We start from the raw sequence: 18,716 nt of genomic DNA, 5'->3' as shown, positions 1-18,716 counted from the left end.
TTAGGATTCAGCTTTAAATTGGTTCAGTCGGTTCACATGTGCCATTCTGATTGCCGGCTTCCCCCAAATTTGTGGCTATGATCTCTTCACCCTCCTATTCTTTGTCCTTGGGGGTGTTAAGACTTAAAGAAAAAAGAACCCCCACCCTCCGTCTTCCCTGCACTGGGAGCAGCTCTCCTGCCACAGCCTGTCGTCCCCTGAAAATGGATGCATGTGCCAAGTTCGTCTCCATCCCCTCTTGGTCAGGAACACCTCTCCGCTGTTGAACAGATCTCTGTCTGTGGCAGTCATAAAACCACCAGAGACACTGACAGATGAGAGCCCAACTCAGCAGCCTGGCAGCCCCTCGCCCTGACCTCACTTATTCCCACCCGCAGCTTCCTATCCAGCACCATTCCAAGGGACATCTACATAGCAACCAAGTTCATTGGGGCTGAGGCTACCATGGTAGGGGTGGCTGGCTCTGGGGCTGGAATTGGGGCTGTGTTTGGGAGCCTCATCATGGGTTATGCCAAGAAGCCCTCTCTGAAGCAAAAGCTGTTCTCCTACGCCATTCTGGACTCTGTCCTCTTTGAGGCCCTGCAGCTATTTCCCCTGGTAGTGGCCTTTCTCAGCCTCTTTGCCACGGGAAGGAGTCATCTCTACCTCCCTTAGGTCCTTCTCCCGTATCTTATCTGTCTTGTAAATTCTTTTTCCTGTACCTCCCCAGGCAGCCTGGGGAAAGTGTCTGGCTTTGGGTTTGACAGAGCGAAGACAAATAAATAATGTATTAAGAAAAGAAAAAAGAAAAAAGAAACCCCAAACCCTTTATGATCATTTTACTCTTGTGGTAGTTGTGAACTATATTAAACTAGTGCTGCCAGCCAGAAAACACCTCGGAATGACACTTAACCGAGTCTGATCTTTCGGATTAGACGTTCTTATGGGGAGATTTTGAGTAGAGTAAGGAGAAGACACATTCACTTTGCAGTTCTGCCATCAGATCAGGAAGAACCAGAAGGAACAATCTGGATGATGTTTTGAAGAATCAAGAGCCTGGCAGAAAAGAGGCTGAATGGACGCTGTCCCAATCGAAACACGAATGCCTGAGGGCTAATAACGGAAAGTCTCTAGAAGAATTTGCAGACTATCAGCTAATGAGCCAGACTTACTACAGGGTAACTGCCTGGTCATTCAAGATCAGAAGGAGAAAGACAAGCAGCTTAAATATGGCACCAAGGGTGCCTGGGAGGTTTAGTTAGTTGAGCATCTGCCCTTGGCTCTGGTTCCTCATGAACTCCAGGTTCTAGGAATGAGCCCCGCACCGGGCTCCCTGCTCAGCAGGGAGTCTGCTTCTCCCTCTTAGATAAATAAATAAAATCTTTAAAAAGTAAATAAATAAATATGGCACCCAAACAATAAACAAAGAGGAGGGCAGGGCTCAGAGCTCACCAAGGCTACTGCATCCGTTCTTTGGCACAAAGAAACTCTCTCGGGTCACTCTAAGCTGGGTTTTGCGATCTCCTGTTTCTCGTTAAATCTTTTTTTCACATAGATCTCAGGAGCAGAAAAGAGGGTTGGGTAGCAACAAGCTAGGTCTAAATTTAGGAGAAAAACCAAATGCAGAGAAAGTTAATATTTGTTTGTAATCCAGCCTACTTGTAAATCCAGACCACCACCACCAATGCAAAAGATGTAAAAAAGAAATGTTCTCTTGTACGTTTATACCATTTACTTTGCATGGTGTGGAAGTGTTCAATATGGAAGGCTGTTGGAGGAATATGACACTTTACCATTTTTATCCATTCTCGGAACAGAACAGAAAATAAGTCAGAATAAACATATGAGAGATTAAGTCAGATAAACAAGATGATGAAAATGACTCTTGTCAAGGGATATTTCTAAAGGACTAGAAAACAGGTTATGGTAGTAAATTAAAGATTTTTTTCAGCAGGATATTCATTTTCTTGTTTACTGATCGCCTCATATCCTTTAATCCTCCCTCCAAATCTCAAACTTCTCATTTCCTGTTTCCCTGAAAAGTATCACAGTTCCCCCCTGTACCCCTCCCGCCCCCGTCACCTTATCAATAACTTCAGTATGGCTTTAACTGTTTTTTCTTTACTTCCCTCTCAAGAAGTCTGTAATTGTGTAACCACTTGCCTCTCAAGTCTCTTTTTCCTCCACATTTCTCCTGCTTCTGCTCTGGTTCACAGCTAATATCCTCTCACTCCAACCGCTGCAAAAGCCTTCTTACAGAACACCCCTGTCTGTAAATTCTCCCTCCTTCCAACACACACTGAATATAATCAAGCCTAATCACCCAAAAGTGTAGCACTTACCCACCAAACCTTCATTAGCTCCTCACTGCTGATAATCCTAAAATCAAAATTCTAAGGCCCACTGCTCAAGATTACCCACAAGCCATCATTAACATAGGGTGACGACTAAGAGCACAGATGTTGTAGCCAGACTATCTGAATTTAAGTCCTATGGACTCTGCCGAGGGTTAAATTAAATTTCAATTGGGCAAACTTTCACTGGACTCCTAGTATTGACAATACGTGACAATCTCAGTTGCATGGGCATTTAAAATGAGTGACTATCAGAACAAGCTCACAATCCAAGGGTGGAAGACATACATGAAATGAATATCATATATGAAGTATAGACAACATACATAAGAGGATTCAGAGAAAGGAGTGACTTAATTTTCCAACAAAACCCAGAAATATGACTTTGCCCTGTTAGGATACAGAAAAACACAATGCTCATCTCCTTTTGCCTAGTCCCACTCTGCTCCAAATTCTTATGTCCTCTAGGGTTCCCATTAGGTGACGAGTTGTCTCACCTAATTTCTTTTTGGAAGTACAGGACTATCTTATCGTCACTGTGCAATCATCTGTGTCCCGCTGAAGATTCTGAGTCCTGGCAATATTACGGCACTTGATAACAATGTCAAGTCAAGTCAAAGTCAATGTCAAGTCAATGTCAATAAACCCTACCTACTTTCCACGGGTTTCTCCCTAGCTCTTTCTTCAATGCCCAGATCAAACCAAATTTTCTACGATGCTTTCTATGATCTTCCTTGTCAGAAGAAATCTCATTCTTTTTTGTACACTAGACTGTATTTCCCTGAGGCGTACGACGGAGTCTCCTATGTACCACTATGTACCTCTCATACAGTGTCTTGTACATAGTGAGCTTGGACATACTTGCAGACTTGAACTCCTGGCTTCTGAGAAAGTAGGGATGCATAAACTCAGGGAAGGGGTTAAGACTTTGAACTGCTTCTTACATATTCTCCAAGAATGATCAGTAGTTTGTTTCTAAGAAATCCTGTTTCAGAGGGAATTTATAAACATTCTCTCTCTCTTTTTGTTGTTTTTTTTTTTTAAGAAATTCCAGTTCTCTGCTCAAATTCTCCATCTACTACTCAAGAACATAATCTACCTTTTCTAATAGAGCCTTAAAAATATTTATAGAAAGCATTTTACAATATTGTTTGTTAATTCCAACATCCGGGTCATCTGCAGGCCTACTTCTATTGACTATTTTTATAGAAAGCATTTTACAATATTGTTTGTTAATTCCAACATCTGGGTCATCTGCAGGCCTACTTCTATTGACTATTTTTTCTCTCAGTTATATTTCCTGCCTCTTTATCATATGCCAGATGTATATAAACAGAGAACAGCAATACATATACCTAGAAAAGGACGCACCCCTTCTGTCAGGCTGTTAGGATTCAGAGCCGAGTCGGTCTCATCTGTAGCAGAGCTAGGTGTGGGCTTTGTAGTCTCTTTGGTTAAAGTCAGTGCATCACTGGTTTCAAATATTTTGAGGGTAGGACCAAGATTGTCTCAGTAGTGCCTGGGATCTGACCATAGTAAGACTCCAGATATCTCTCTCTATGCTTTATAGCCCAGGCACGAGCTTTGGGGGCTGCTTGTGGAGTTCTCTTTACTCTTGGTGGGCTGTTTCTATATACTCAGTGAAGGGCCATTGTGCTTCGAAGGGGTCTATTTCTATCCTCCTGCCTTGCTCTCAAATTTTTCTGTAGTGTGTTACTCATAGGTACTCAATGAATGCTCTCTGTGCACTGGGTAGGGATGGGGATATTGTTCTCATCTCTCTGCCCTGCCCTCTGCTATTGACTTGCTGCCACTGTGTGTATTAAGCAAAGTCCTCATGGGAAAGAATGAGGAGTGGGTGGGTACAACATTTGCTCTGGGATTTAGTGTCCCAGCCAACATGTAGCCTCCAAAAGTTCTGTATGAAGCTGAGCTACTTTCTCCTTATTCTCGCCTATGGTAGGTATGTATACTCCTCTTGCTGCTGGGCCTCTAGAATGACAACAGCCATGCATTTTTTCTCTCCTAGAAAGGGCTCGTTCCTTTCTGGAATTTAGTTCAATTTGAATACTTGGCACTCTTAGATATTTAATGGTTTGTCTTCTAAGTTATTTTTGTTATTTATCCAGCTTAGTCTTGTTATTTGGGTGGGAGTGCCTGTATTGTGACACTATACCATTCCTTTCAACAAATCAGCTTCTTGAGTGCTAATTCATCAAACCCCCCATCTAGGGCTGTAAGAATAGCAACAGATTCCTCTTTCTATTTTCTTGCCCACTTCCTACCCCTGAAACCACAGTCTTAGGGACACTCTGGTGCACCCTTTCTCCTCTGTAGGATGAAAAGAAGGACTGTGAGGCCAGCTCAACTGAACACTGTTCTGTTTGTGTCTCTGCTGACACATGGCAATGCACAGGGCAGGGAACACTCCTCCCCTCTGGGAAAAGCACCAACACTAACGTAGTTCTTGGCTAGGACTGGCCACCCCTCCCAGACTTCTCTCACACAGTCTGCTCCCCATATTTCAGGTCCAGCCATTCCACAGAACTTGAATAGCCAAGGGAGCCTGCGGGCAGCCAGAGGGCCAAGGGTGTGGGCTAGCTAGTGGGAAGGATGGACTAGCTTGTGACTACATAGGAAAAAATCCTCATTGCTTCTCTAGCACAGTGTGGTTCTTAAAAGTCAGACTTGAATACTGGATCATTTCTCCATTTGTCCAGAATATATATGCCTGGTGAGTTAGTAACCAAATTTCCCAGATTATTTACCACTTAATGGATAAGAGCTCTGTACACAGAAGCTGACTTTGTCCTCTGAAAGTGGAGAAATATCTATAATAGGCTGGTTTTAAGACATGGGATTTAGGGGTGATTATTTTTACTTGCAGGCAGAGTTTATGGAATTGGAAGCCAAAGATTATATCCCAAAGAGATACTTAGGACTTCTTGCTCTAGGAAAGGAAGGGCAATGCTTTAGCATCTAAACTGGAAACAGGCTCCAAGACATCAGGAAGCTGTGTGACCACACAGTATACCCAATTTCTGAGAACTAAATCCCCAACTATTTATAAGAAGAAGCCAGAGTGAGACTTGGGAGGTTTTTCACTCCCCATCACTGTACCAACAAGGGTGACTGTATTCTATGAGACAAATGAACATCAAACAGGGAAGAGGGGGAAAGGTCACCAAGAGCCACAATTTTTGATATTGTCTCACTTGCTGAAGTTAATGGACAGTGGCCTAGGTCAGGCAGTTAAATAGGAAACAATGACTAATGCTAAGACAAAATGTAGATTAGACTTGGGTCTGATGGCAATCTGACAGTCAAGGTGGGTGGGAAGCTAGCAAAGGTGATGACCCTGATTCTAGGTTCCTAAGAGTCTGGATGGCTATGGATCAACACAAAAGGAATATTTTGAGAATTTAAGTACTTGAGATAATGCTATCATTGGATGGTTCTGCAGCCAAGAGTGTTTCATAATACCTGCACCTGAAAGTGAAATTATTCTTGGTACTTCAAGGACAGGGAAAAGAATACATAAAGTTAGGTCTAGGATCAATCCAAGATTGAGTTAAATAATAAAGAGACCCCAGATGAACCTGTCCTCCTGGGTTAGCTTCATGGTTAGAAACGGACTAGGCTGACTTCAAAGTATATACTTCTATGGACCTGTTACTCGCTCTCACCTTTTTAATTATTGTTATTTTAAAAGATTTATTTATTTATTTATTTATTTGAGAGAGATAGAGAAAGAGGAAGGGAGGGGGAGAAACAGAGAGAGAGAAAGTTGGAGGGGGGGCAGAGGGAGAAGAACAGAATCTCAAGCAGACTCCCTATGGACAGGAGAGCCTGTAAGTGTGGAGCCTGACACGGGACTGCGTCCCACAATCCAGGAGATCCTGACCTGCTTGCTTTCATCTTAAAAATTTCTGTAACTTCCTTGGACTAAACCACCAACCAGATTAGAGTTTAGATACAGGTTTCCTTGCTTACAACCTCAAGAATACTCTTGCCTTCTAGGATGAAATGTAAGAGGCTAAACCATATGCAAGTGTCCATTTTATAGGTAAGAAATGGTTAAACATGAATACTTTCATACAGTTCAACATCACATATGTTTATGTTCATGTTTGGCCTATGTTTAAGCACTTGTCTGCTACGGAAGTGTAGTAGTGGATTGTAGACTCCTTTTTTTGTTGTTGTTAAAGATTTTATTTATTTATTTGATAGACAGAGAGATCACAGGGAGGCGGAGAGGCAGGCAGAGAGAGAGGAGGAAGCAGGCTCCCTGCTAAGCGGAGAGCCCAATTCGGGGCTCAATCCCAGGACCCTGGGATCATGACCCGAGCGAAAGCAGAGGCTTTAACCCACTGAGCCACCCAGGCGCCCCTGATTCTAAACTCTTTATTTATTTATTTTAAAAGATTTTATTTATTATTTATTTGACAGAGATCACAAGTAGGCAGAGAGGCAGGCAGGGAGAGAGGGGGAAGCAGGCTCCCCACTGAGCAGAGAGCCCAACGTGGGGCTCGATTCCAGGACCCTGGGACCATGACCTGAGCCGAAAGCAGAGGCTTTAACCCACTGAGCCACCCAGGCGCCCCTGATTCTAAACTCTTAATAGGAGGAAAACCTAACAGGAAGAAATGGAGTCAAATGACAGAAAGGATGATCTGTCCCGATCTAAGCCTCCCCTGGTACATCTAAACAAGGGAACATGTTCTGAACTCTGCTCTAGCCAAAGTTCCCAAGATATCTCATTCTTTGTTTATCTTTTATACTTTCTTCAGGCCCATTCATGGAGGTGAGCCACTCAGCTGCTGGCCAGCTCAGGTTTCCCCGGAGGTCACTCAGACAGCCATGGAGATGCGGGTTCCTACTGAGAGAATTAGTCAGTGATGTTCCATCTCTGGTCCCTACAGCAAGTGGATTCACTTGTTCTCCTTTGTTAACAAAGTGGCAATCTTCTAGATCTGTGTAACATGGTAGCTCCTAGCCACTTGAAACATGGCTAGCCGAAATGGAAACATATAGTAGGACTTCAAAAGATTTAGTCCCAGATTTCAAATACTTAGTATGAAAAAAAGATTGTAATGCATCTTACTAATAACTTTATATTACATACTGAAATAACATTTTAGATATATTGGGTTAAGTAAAACTTACTGTAATTGATTTTACCTTTTACTTTTTAAAATGTCCCTACCAGAAAATTTTAAATTACATATGTGACTTGCATCTTTGGAAAGCACTGTCCTAAACAGAAAACTTTTTTTTTTTGAAGATTTTTAAAATTTGTTTATTTTACAGACAGAGATCACAAATAGAGAGGCAGGCAGAGAGAGGAGGGGAGGCAGGTTCCCTGCTCAGCAGAGAGTCCGATGTGGGGCTCGATCCTAGGACCCTGAGATCATGACCTGAGCCGAAGGTAGAGGCTTTAACCCACTGAACCACCCAGGCGCCCCTGAATAGGAAACTTCTGGTCCATGAAAAGTCAGCTTTGAAGAGCTGGAGTTCATGAGTAGCTGCAGTGATCACATTTGAGCCGTGACCTGGGAAAGCTATGGTGTGCAGTTAAACTTCAGCTTATCTACCCCTCCATGGCACCAAATGTGGTAGACTTGTTAGAGGCATGAACTGAATTATCAGCCACAGTCCTCAGAGAGCCTTTGAGAGGTTAAGGAGGTAAGTGATTTAAAAAAAAAAGAAGAAAGAGACAGTGAGAGTCAGAATGTAATTGGGCAATTCTGTGATGTTCAGTTTTGCAAATGAATCAAGGCCATGTTGAGAAACCAACCTTCTACTCAAGGACCCCCGAAGTTCTCAAAGTCGGTCACCTCTCCTGCTCCCCACCCCCATGTGGCCTCAGAGTACTCCAAGAGCAAGGGGGAGTACAGTGCTTCATACATGTCTGTGGTTTGGCAGAGAACACAGCAAGCTAGCCGGATCTGGCCAACAGAGCCAGGCAATGGGAGGAAAGGATGAATTGCACATAGTGAGAGATTTAGAGGAAGGGGGGGGTGAAGAAGAAGCCAATGTAAATTTTTGAGCTAAGGGTTTGCCAACTCAAGGATAAAGATCACCTAGAAGATGGGATGCTAAAGAACAAGGTAACCAGAGTCTGATAGGAAACTGGAGGATATGTACAATTAGGAAAATTTATTTGGCCTCCTTGGTATTTTGACAGTAAGCTCACACCAGGATCCCAGTGCATAACAAAACTAATGGTTTCAGCAACTTATTAAAGAGACTTCCTAAATTCCAGTTGGAATCATAGAACACTCTGACAGATTTTGTTCAACTCTCAGACACCAAGGCTCGTGTTGTCAATGACTATTTAGGCTGGGGAGCCAAAATTCAGATTTAATTCCTATAGTCTAGCTTACATGGTACTATTGGCAACATTGAAAAATCGGGAAATAGCACAACTTTGGAGCCTTCCTACCACAAAGTCTGAAGATCTTGGAGATCAAAGACGGCTGATAAAAAAGCCCAGGAAATTAGGCCCCAATGCCCTACAGTATCTTGGCCATTCTGCAAAATTCAGAAATCACATATTTCCACTGTTGTCATTTTTTTTTTTTAAGTCACTCAGTTCATAATTTCTACAGTGACTGCCAATGTTCCCTGTGGCATCAAGAAAGGGATACTGGAAATAAACACAAGGCCACCATCTCATCAAGCATCTGAAACGTCACCCCGATGTGCTCATGGAGAGAGGACGTCTGTCATTCCTGATAATGCCTGATGCAACAGAGAAGTGAGAAAACTGCTGTCTTCTCGGCCCCAGTGTAAGCCCACCTCCACTCCTGCTCTAGTTGTAGCCACTATTGGCACATCTGCTTGAGCTCAGTCTTCTTTCCTATAAGGCCTGAGGTTTTTGAGTGGTGGCAACAGGATCACAGGCCCAGTCCTAATCAGGACCCCATTTTTGGTCAAAATCAAACCATGTTTTTCTTTCATACCCTCTGCCCAAATCTGTACAGATGCCACCTCACCCGGGGCAAGAAGGCTTTGAGAATTCGCCTACTAGCATCGAGTCCTTAAACCGGTCTGGAGAACTGGATGCCCTTGCATTTACATACAAAATTCTGTGCCTATGTGTAAGTTCCTGGACTTGGATCATACTCTCAGATTCTCAAATGTCTATGGCCTAGAAAAAAAATTTTTTAAATTATCTTCTTGCCTTGCAACACTGCCTTCTTTATTCTGGCATTTAATCTTTGCTCTAAAGTGAAGAGTTTCTTAAGCCTAGACCATTGTTACAGACCAAATTGCATGGGTGTTCCTCCCCCCCCCCCATCTTTAAAGGGAAGCCATAACTCCCAATGACTACATATGGAGATAGAGCCTTTAGGGAGGTCATTAAGGTTAGATGAAATCATTAGGGCAGAGACCTAATCTGACAGGATTGATATCCTTAGAAGAGGAAGAGAGGGGAGCCTGGGTGGCTCAGTGGGTTGGGCCTCTGCCTTTGTCTCGGGTCATGATCTCAGGGTCCTGGGATGGAGCCCTGCATTGGGCTCTCTGTTCAGTGGGGAGCCTGCTCCCCGCACTTCTCTCTCTGCCTGCCTCTCTGCCTACTTGTGACCTCTGTCAAATAAATAAATAAAATCTTAAAGAAAGAAAGAAAGAAAGAAAGAGACACCAGAGAGCTCTTCCTATGTGTGCACAGAGGAAAGGTCACGCAGAGATACTGAGAGACAATGACTGTCCACAGGCCACGAACAGAGGTCTGATGAGAAACCAAACCTGACAGCATTTCAAGGTTGTAATTTTAGCCTTCAGAACTGGGAGAAAATAAGTTTCTATGGTCTAAGTCTCCCAGTCTTTGGTATTTTGTTAAAGCAGCCTAGGCAGATTAAGATAACCATAGAGTGATAGAAACTAACTTGTTTTTTATTAATACATCAATACCCCCAGCACCATAGGCGACATTGGACGCCTACCACCCCCATCACTCAGACTGGTTTCCAGTTCAGAGATTTACTAACATTAAGCTTCTGAGCATAAGACCACAGGTCACTACAGCTGAAATCAAATTCAAAAGTCCATCAGCGGGGCACAGGAGAAGCTACGGACTAAGAAAATCAAGGAGTCAAGCAGGGTGGAAGGAATTATTGCTTGGACTTGGCAACAAAATAAGCCTGGAGAAATTCCACCTTTTTATGACACAATCAGGTTCTACGTGTGCTCTTCTAACGGCACAACGCATAGCTATTCAGCCCTGCCAACAGCCTGCAAAGCATTCCGCGGGACAAAATGGATGCGACTGGATTAGGGGTATCAGTGTATTTTATTGGGATCTTAATGCGGCAAAGGGTAATTGCAGGGTAGTGGGCGAGAGACAGAAGTGAGACTAGCAGGGGAAGACATGAGAGGCTGTTTCCAAGGTGTGGTTTAGTTAAAGCTCTGCCATGTCAGCTGGCAGGGTCAGAGCAAAAGGAAAAAAAAAAAAAAAAAAAAAAAACCAGAGCAGAAAGTTGAGCTGTTTAACAGGAGTCTCCTTAATTAGGACCAACTGTGGGTGAGGAATGCTGAGTCGGCTGGCCACAATTTGTTTGCGTTTTCTCTAGTTTCAGAGATTTCCCTTTTTGCCTGCCTCCAGCCTTTCCCCTCCTCTGCTGTTTTCACAGGGGTAGGAGTGAAAACACAAGGCACCAGCCCCTCTTTTGCAGAGGTGTCCAGATGAGGAAATTTAAATCCTCCACTGACTGAAAGATAACTGGGAATCTTTCTCAAGAAAAGGGGAATGTTCCGAGGGGTGCCATCAAATTCACCTTCAAAGAAGGGCCAGCCCTTCGGGGGAAGGCTCTGGAACACTGAGTGAGTGTCTTTATCTCCACTGCTCTTCATCACCAAGAGTTTAACTAGTTTATCTTAGCCTCCATTTCCCCAGGGATAGACAAGTAAATCAACAACTATGAAGCAAAATGTTTGGAAAGTTGAACACTGGGGAAAATAATTTTGAGTATTAACTTGGGCAAAAACCTATCTTGACAAATACGAAAAAGTCACAAAATTAAGATGTCAATGGAGAAAAGCAATCTTAATTGGAGCTCCTGTGGGTTTTTTGTCTTTTTAAAGATTTTATTTATTTATTTGACAGAGATCACAAGTAGGCAGAGAAGCAGGCAGAGAGAAGGGGAAGCAGGCTCCCCGCTGAGCAGAGAGCCCAATGGGGGCTCGATCCCAGGACCCTGGGATCCTGACCTGAGCTAAAGGCAGAGGCTTAACCCACTGAGCCCCCCAGGTGCCCCTCCTGCATTTTTATCATAAAATCTGAAGAAGGCTCTTAAGAATACTCAATTGGGTACTGTTTGGAACCAACATTTCCTTTTCTGCCCCAAACTATTAGAGATGTCCCATCTTATAGATTTTTGGAAAGGGATGAAAATGATATTTGATTTAAAATTTCATAAGATACTTCCTGTTTCCTCCCCACTTCTCACCCACATTCTTCCTGAGGCCTTTCTTAGGAGTCTGTCCCACAATTCCCAAATCCCTGGCTAACTGAAAGGAAATGATACAACAGTGTTTGCATTTCTGCATTTTTCTTGAAAGCAGTTAGGGAATTAAGAGATAACTGACAATATTCTGAGAAGTTGGGAAGGTTCACGTGAAATGCCTGGAGCAAGGCTTGGCAAGTTTTTCCTGTAAAGGACCAGACAGTAAATAATATAGGCTTTGAGGGCCATATGGTGTCTGTTGCAACAGCTCATCTCTGCCCCTGTAGCAGGAAAGCAGCCACGGACAGTATGTGAACAAAGATAGCTACGTTCCACAGTGAACTTATTTATGAACAATGAAATTTGAATTTCAGGTAATTTTCACATGTCACAAAAACATTACTCTTCTTTTGATATCCCCCCCCCCCCATCACTTGAAAATACGAAAACCATTCTCAGCTTTTTGGGCCAGGCAAAAAAAAGAAAAGCAGTGGACCAGATCTAGCCCGAAAAGCCAAAGTCTGTCAACTGCCAGGCTAGACCAAGCCAAAGACAAAAAGGTGAAAAGAAAATAAGAATTTCTGACCTGACAAGTCCCGGACCAAAAAGCAATTTTGGACTAAGACGGTCCTCCAATTTTATTCCCTCCCAGTGCCCTTCTGATCTAACCTGCTCAATTTACAAGTCAAAGCCAGATTTTTCTACCAGCAATACTACTGGCTAGGTTTTGACTCAGGAAATAAAAAGGGGAGAGGAGTGGCTGGCTGGATGGAAAAATAAAAGGAAAAAGAAAAGATACTAGTATCCTTTGCACCTCTTTGCCAATCCCCGCCCCCTGCCCGCAGCCCTGGAATCAGGTGGTACTTTAAAGTAAGATGGGACTGAAACATATCTGCCGCTTTTACAGTGATTTATGAGGGACTGACAGAGGCAAAAGTCTTTTGTAGTTGGAAACGCCAATCCTGCTACACAGACAGGTTGGAAGAAGTCATACAGAGTGCCTGTGCCCTGTGTCACGTTCTGTTGCTATAGTGACCACAGAGCAAAGCCCCTGATATTAACAAGCTGCCACCCCACTTCGGATCTCAAGCACCCTGTGAGCTTACAGTGAGAAGCAAAAAAGGTGAAAAAAGATAGGACTCAGGCCCTAAATTCAGACTCCTAGGCTAACGCATCTGTGGAACCCTGAGCAGTTTCTGGCAGCTCCGAAAGATTCAGGCCAGAATGCTGGTGTGAAATGCTGAGCTGGCAATAAACACCTCCAGCCTTGTAAGCTACTCTCTCGGGCGGAATGAGGCTTCCCACCACAAACCAAATGAACTGCCAGGCCTTCCCTCTGAACACATCACTCCCCTCTCCCCCTCTTCTTGACTTCTTTGTATCATATTCAATCTTCGCATTCCATTCCCCGGACTTCCATTATCACCTTTTTTCCCCCCCTTTGACTTTACTAAATAAAAAGTCCACTTTCCAACGTCTTCCTTAGAGTTCCACAGAAACTGAGATCATTTTTTTTTTCCTATTCACCAAGCCTGGGTCAAAAATCCGGACTCAAAATCGAGGGCTAATATGCCACCCAAAGATTCTGCTTGTAATTACCTTAATACTATCCACATTTAATCTATACGAGAAAAACAAAACAAGGAACATTAAAAAGAAAAGCTAGCAAAACAGAAATAAAAACACATTCTAAATCCTAAAACTGAGAGAGAGAGATACTGGACCCTGATTCTTCTTGTCTGCCTGCTTATGTACTATCACGTTGAGCTTAGAGGGACCAACGTGCTACTTTAGATCCAGAGGGCGAATCTCTAGAAGAAGAAATGCAAGGTATGTGTGACAGTATGACACTGAGTAACACACACCAAGGCAATGACGTCCAAATCCATGGATGCACCATAACCACTCTTGTTCTCCATGTCAACATACTGAGAAACCAACCCATCACAACTACCGCTCTCAGGGACTCATACCTTCTTGAGATCCCTCAAGAGAAACTCAGTGAACAACCCTGGATGAAAGAGGTTACGCTCATACAAGTTAGTGCAGGGTCACACAAAAGAAGGTGTTATCCCTTCGCTAAAACTAAAGGAAGAGAAATGCCCGGGGCAGCTTGGAGAGTCACAAATAAAAAGACAAAGCTGTTTCCCAAGTTATGGAAACATTTTAATACAGCCTACTTAGATCACATTCAAGTTCGGCCCTGAGCTGAGATGGAGAGCCAGATGCTTAAGGGACTGAGCCACCCAGATGCCCCTAAAACAGTGTTGCTTAAAAAGGCATCTTTAATATGCTGCGTTATATACTGATCCCATGGCACCTGCTTGTGTCAGAAGGGCATGCATTCTGTATTACTGTTTAGTGGAGATGCCAGATCTGTACCGATCCACGCACATACTCTAATCTTATGTTTCTTTGTGACTATCACCAAATCATTAGGAAAACAAAAGTCACTGTGTGCCCACTACTTAAATATGTATACCAAGCACTGTGCTGGCATTTAATTGTCATTTACTCTTCTTATTAACCCTGAGTTAGATATTATTTCCATCTGACCTCTAGGAGAGCTAAAACTTAAGACAGGTAAGGTCACATGCCCAAGGTCCCAAAGCAAGTGAAGAAACAGAGCCAGTTTAATATCAGGATCTGTGACTCTAAAGGCTCTCTCTCTCTCTCTCTCTTTTTTTTTTTTTTAAAGGTTTTATTTATGTGTCAGAGAGAGAGAGCATAAGTAGGCAGAGGCAGAGGGGAAAGCAGGCTCCCCGTTGAGCAAGGAACCCATCTCAAGACTCTATCCCAGGACCCTGGGACCATGACCTGAGCTGAAGGCGGCCGCTTAACTGACCGAGCCACCCAGGCACCCCTGAAGACTGTTTTTACCTGCTACGTATGTGATGAATACTCCCATCATGAGAGAAAGAACTAAAATTCGGGATTGTCACAGAATAGCAAAACTAAATTAGGCATTTACTCAGCTCACGAGGGAACCCTTTGGCATTACTTCTGCAGTGCATTACTTGGCAGCTTTCCAAATGGCGCTGCACAGGAGGGCGAGGATCACGGATGCATCTCGAGGGGCAGTTTGCACAAAAAGGTGGTCTCCGGTAGGTTTAATCTGTGCCTGCTCCACCCCTTCTTTGCCTCAGCTCAGCAGTTAATGAAAGTGGGGACTGAGAAAGGTGAAAAAGAAATGGGTTGGGTCTCCAAAGCCTGCAACCCCAAACAGAATCTGCCTGAAGGAGTGACAGGCTCCTGGTTCACTAAAAAGGGGGCTTTAGAGAAAGAGGGACATAGGATGGTCTAACTTGACAGAAACCTTTCATATTTGCCCAAGCTGACGCCTACAAATTGCCAAGGCAAACTTCTTTAAAATGAGCACCATCAAATAAAATCATAACACCTCGAGGCTACAAAAGAACAGGTAAAGACAGATCGTGGTTGAGGGGGCAGCAGAATGGGAGGAAAAGCCAGCAGCGAGTGATAACTGACTTAGTACTTGGTGGGTTGGGAGCTCTTTCTGGACCACCCCATCCCAATATCTAGAAAAACTCAGCCAGGACCCTACCTGGCCCTTGAAGATGAGATTCAATCTTCTGGATGTTGTTCTGCAAAGAAAGTCTTTGTAACCCATGGGTAGGAGTCATAGTGAGGAAGGGGAATGCTGGATGGGTCTCCCAAATGGGATGCTCTATGGGGTCTTTTGGATCCAACAGGGCACCCTGTGGCCCAGGGTGCTGGTGATGGGGAGCTGCAGGGGGTGCCCTATACATGGTGCAGCCCAGGACCTTCTAAAGGACCACAGAATTGGCTGTGTCAGCCGGAGAACTCCTCTTGCACCCTCACACATCATGGCTAGACTGGCCAAGTGGTACTATGATGCTCCCTCTTCAGATGACTTTGTCTTCCATTTGGGGCATGGGCCAGTCTTCATAGCTGAAGTTGTCAATGTCATGGCCCCTCACAGCTTAGGCTTTGGGGTCAAAAGCATCAACTGAGTGGCTCCTGCTCCCACTCCAGCAAAGGAAGTCCTCCCCACTGGCTCCCCCTCCCCTTGTCTATCAACATCCTATGACTGCAAATGACTCTTTTTGGTGCTGAGGTCTGTGCCCCACATGGTGGCTTTCCTTTTTTTTTTTTTTAATATTAATTTATTTGACAGACAGAGATCTGGGGTTTTGGTGTTTTAACTCTATGTTGTATGTAGAGCTTATCTGAAAAGAAAAAAAAATTTTTTTTTAAGATTTTATTTATTTGACAGACAGAGGTCACAAGTAGGCAGAGAGGCAGGCAGAGAGAAAGGAGAAAGCAGGCTCCCCACGGAGCAGAGAGCCCGATTCGGGGCTTGATCCCAGGACCCCGGGATCATGACCTGAGCCGAAGGCAGAGGCTTTAACCCACTGAGCCACCCAGGTGCTCCTGAAAAGAAAATCTTTACAAAATAGAAAGTAGATAGCAGTGGAGTAGGGCCCAGACTGGACTTGAGTATGAGGGCATTTAGCAACCCCTTCCTTACGCAGAACAGCTTGTCAAAACCACAGACCTGCAAGCTCTGAACATCTTCAAGCTCAAGAGGACATGTTCCTCTCTCATACTCTGCTGGATGAAAATGAGTTCAGAAGTGTTTCCTAGGTTAATGGCATGTCTTGGGTCAGCTAACTTTGGAGAACATCATTTGATTAAGCATTGAAGATGGAGTCTATACTATGAGCCCGTGTTGTGTAGTCTCTATCCCAAGACAGAGGATCAAATCTAGAAACTGAAAGAAATGTCTGAAAACTCTCTCCCTTTAGAGATCTTGAGGAGGAGCTGCTTTTTCAGGTGTTCAATGGACTGAATGACACGGAAGTCAAGCCCAAAGGGCAGGTTGTTGAAGATGGAGATAATGGGAATTACTTTTTTGCCTATGACATCCCAGTGGTTAAGAACTAACAGTGTTGCGTTGGTCAGTGTAACAGTGGTGATTTTATGGGGAGCTCACTTTAACATCCTCTTATGCTACACCTACGACTATGATTGTCACTACGGAAGGAAACCTTTAGGGGTCAAGCAAGAATCATTTACTGATCAAGCACAAAGATCGTCAAAGTAGACAAGAAAAAAAAAAGAAACCAGTTTTTCATTAGTTCCATGACTTTTTCAACTCCCTGGAGAAGGATTAAGTATTAAAACAAAAACAAAACAAAACAAAAAAAAACTGTATGTGTTGGAAGAGAAACCTGTTGTGTCTGAAGAAAGAATTTTTCTTCAGGATGAAAATGCAGAGAATTTCGACATATTCAGTCAGGTGAACGCAAACTACTGACTGAAAAACGAAGCAGCAGAAGTGGGGAAGTGGGGATTCTGAGGCATCACGAATCAGAATGTTTTAGAGTCGGCCCTGCTTGGCAGCCACCCAGGACCTCACTCGCCAGGGAGGTCAAATGTTCCATTATCAAACATAGAGGCTCTTGAGATATGTCTTGGGCCCTCTGTGGGGCACCTTGAAGAGAGGAAATAATAGGAAGACCTGATAAAATGGTTTGGTTTCAGAATAAATGAGGAAGTATGAGGTGTTTGGAGAACTAGGCATTTTAAATGCCCGAAAATGTGATTATAGTGTTTTAATTTCATTAAACTCTATAAAAACACATGAAAGATAGAGATTTAAATACTTTCATGCAGGCTCTGCAGTAAGCCCATATTTGCACATTTTCCCCTTTATCTTCTGTCTGTTCCTTGGAACATCTTAACCCTGAGAGTCAACGTTTAGCTCTTCTGAGGCTACTTTTTCATGGTGGACCTCCTCTGCCTACCCTTTACAATTAAAAAACAAACAAAACTCCCTGAAACTTTCCTTCTAGGAGATTCTTCCCCATTTCAGGCATCAGGAGTGAGCTCCCTTTAATGATTTCACCTTTCAAGTACTTCCCTCACACAGAGGAACCCACAGGTCTAGTACATTAGTTGCCAAATCTCACCATGCACACCACCATGACTCTTGTTACAGCCTCTGAAGAAAATCAAACTAAGAATTCAAATAATTGCTGAGCCTGCATTTGATCATAGAAACCACAACTGATAGCCAATCATTACTGTCCCTTAAAAAATAATGATGAGGGACACCTGGGTGGCTCAGTTGGTTAGGCGGCTGCCTTCGGCTCTGATCGGGGTCCTGGGATCCAGTCCTGTGTTGGCTTCCCTGCTCAGCGGAGAGCCTGTTTCTCTCTCTCTGCCTGCCTCTCTGCCTGCTTGTGTTCTACCTGTCTGTCAAATTAAAAAAAAAAAAATTAAAACTAAGTCAAGCTAAAAAATAAGTATATCCTTCTTCCATCTTGAGTTTTTTTAAATGTTTTTATGCAAAAGATTGAATCTTCATTTTACTAGGGTAAGGTTTTTTGTTTTTGTTTTCCTGTGTGTACGTCACTTCTTTCTAGTATTGCTGAAAACAACTGAAGCATGTTATGTGCAAAATGTCAGCTGGGCATGGTTAAGCCGCCAACTCTTGATCTCAGGGTTGTAAGTTTAAGCCCTGCATTAGGCTCCATGCTGGAAATGGAGCATACTTTAAAAAAAAAAGGCAACTAGGCAATATGTAAGCAAGGTACTAAGTTATAGTTGTCTTTACTTTGAATTCTTATTACTGATGTCTAAAGGCATTAGTTTTTCAAAAAAGTTTTATCTTTAAGTACCTAATGTTATTCCTCTGTTCCTGATTGCATTTTGTTCACATTATCCTTGAAACTATAGTTTCTTCAACCTTTTGGTAAAATGACACCATATGAAATACTTGTTATATCACTAATTTTGAGAGCCAACTCTACACGTTGAATAAAATGAATTATCTCCCCATCTAAAACAGTGGCCAAGTCCATGATATTGTGATGCCTAGTAAGAAATATATATATTTGGTTTTTGTCCCTGTTTCTGGCACAGAGCTCCCCAAATCCTAGGAATT

General features: G+C 43.3%; 1 protein-coding gene and 1 pseudogene across 11 annotated transcripts in view; one reads left to right on the top strand and one right to left on the bottom strand.

Annotated features, from left to right (window-relative positions):
- Positions 1-18,716, bottom strand: part of NAV1 (neuron navigator 1) — a 255,114-nt gene that overhangs the window by 45,157 nt on the left and 191,241 nt on the right. The gene's annotated exons all lie outside the window — the stretch shown is intronic.
- On the top strand, positions 165-654 carry LOC123392348 (annotated as a pseudogene).

Source organism: Mustela putorius, unplaced genomic scaffold (assembly GCF_011764305.1).
Source record: "Mustela putorius furo isolate JIRA1106 unplaced genomic scaffold, ASM1176430v1.1 tig00000508_pilon_pilon_pilon, whole genome shotgun sequence".
NCBI lineage: Eukaryota > Metazoa > Chordata > Mammalia > Carnivora > Mustelidae > Mustela > Mustela putorius.
This window is presented reverse-complemented; position numbering and strand designations above follow the sequence as displayed.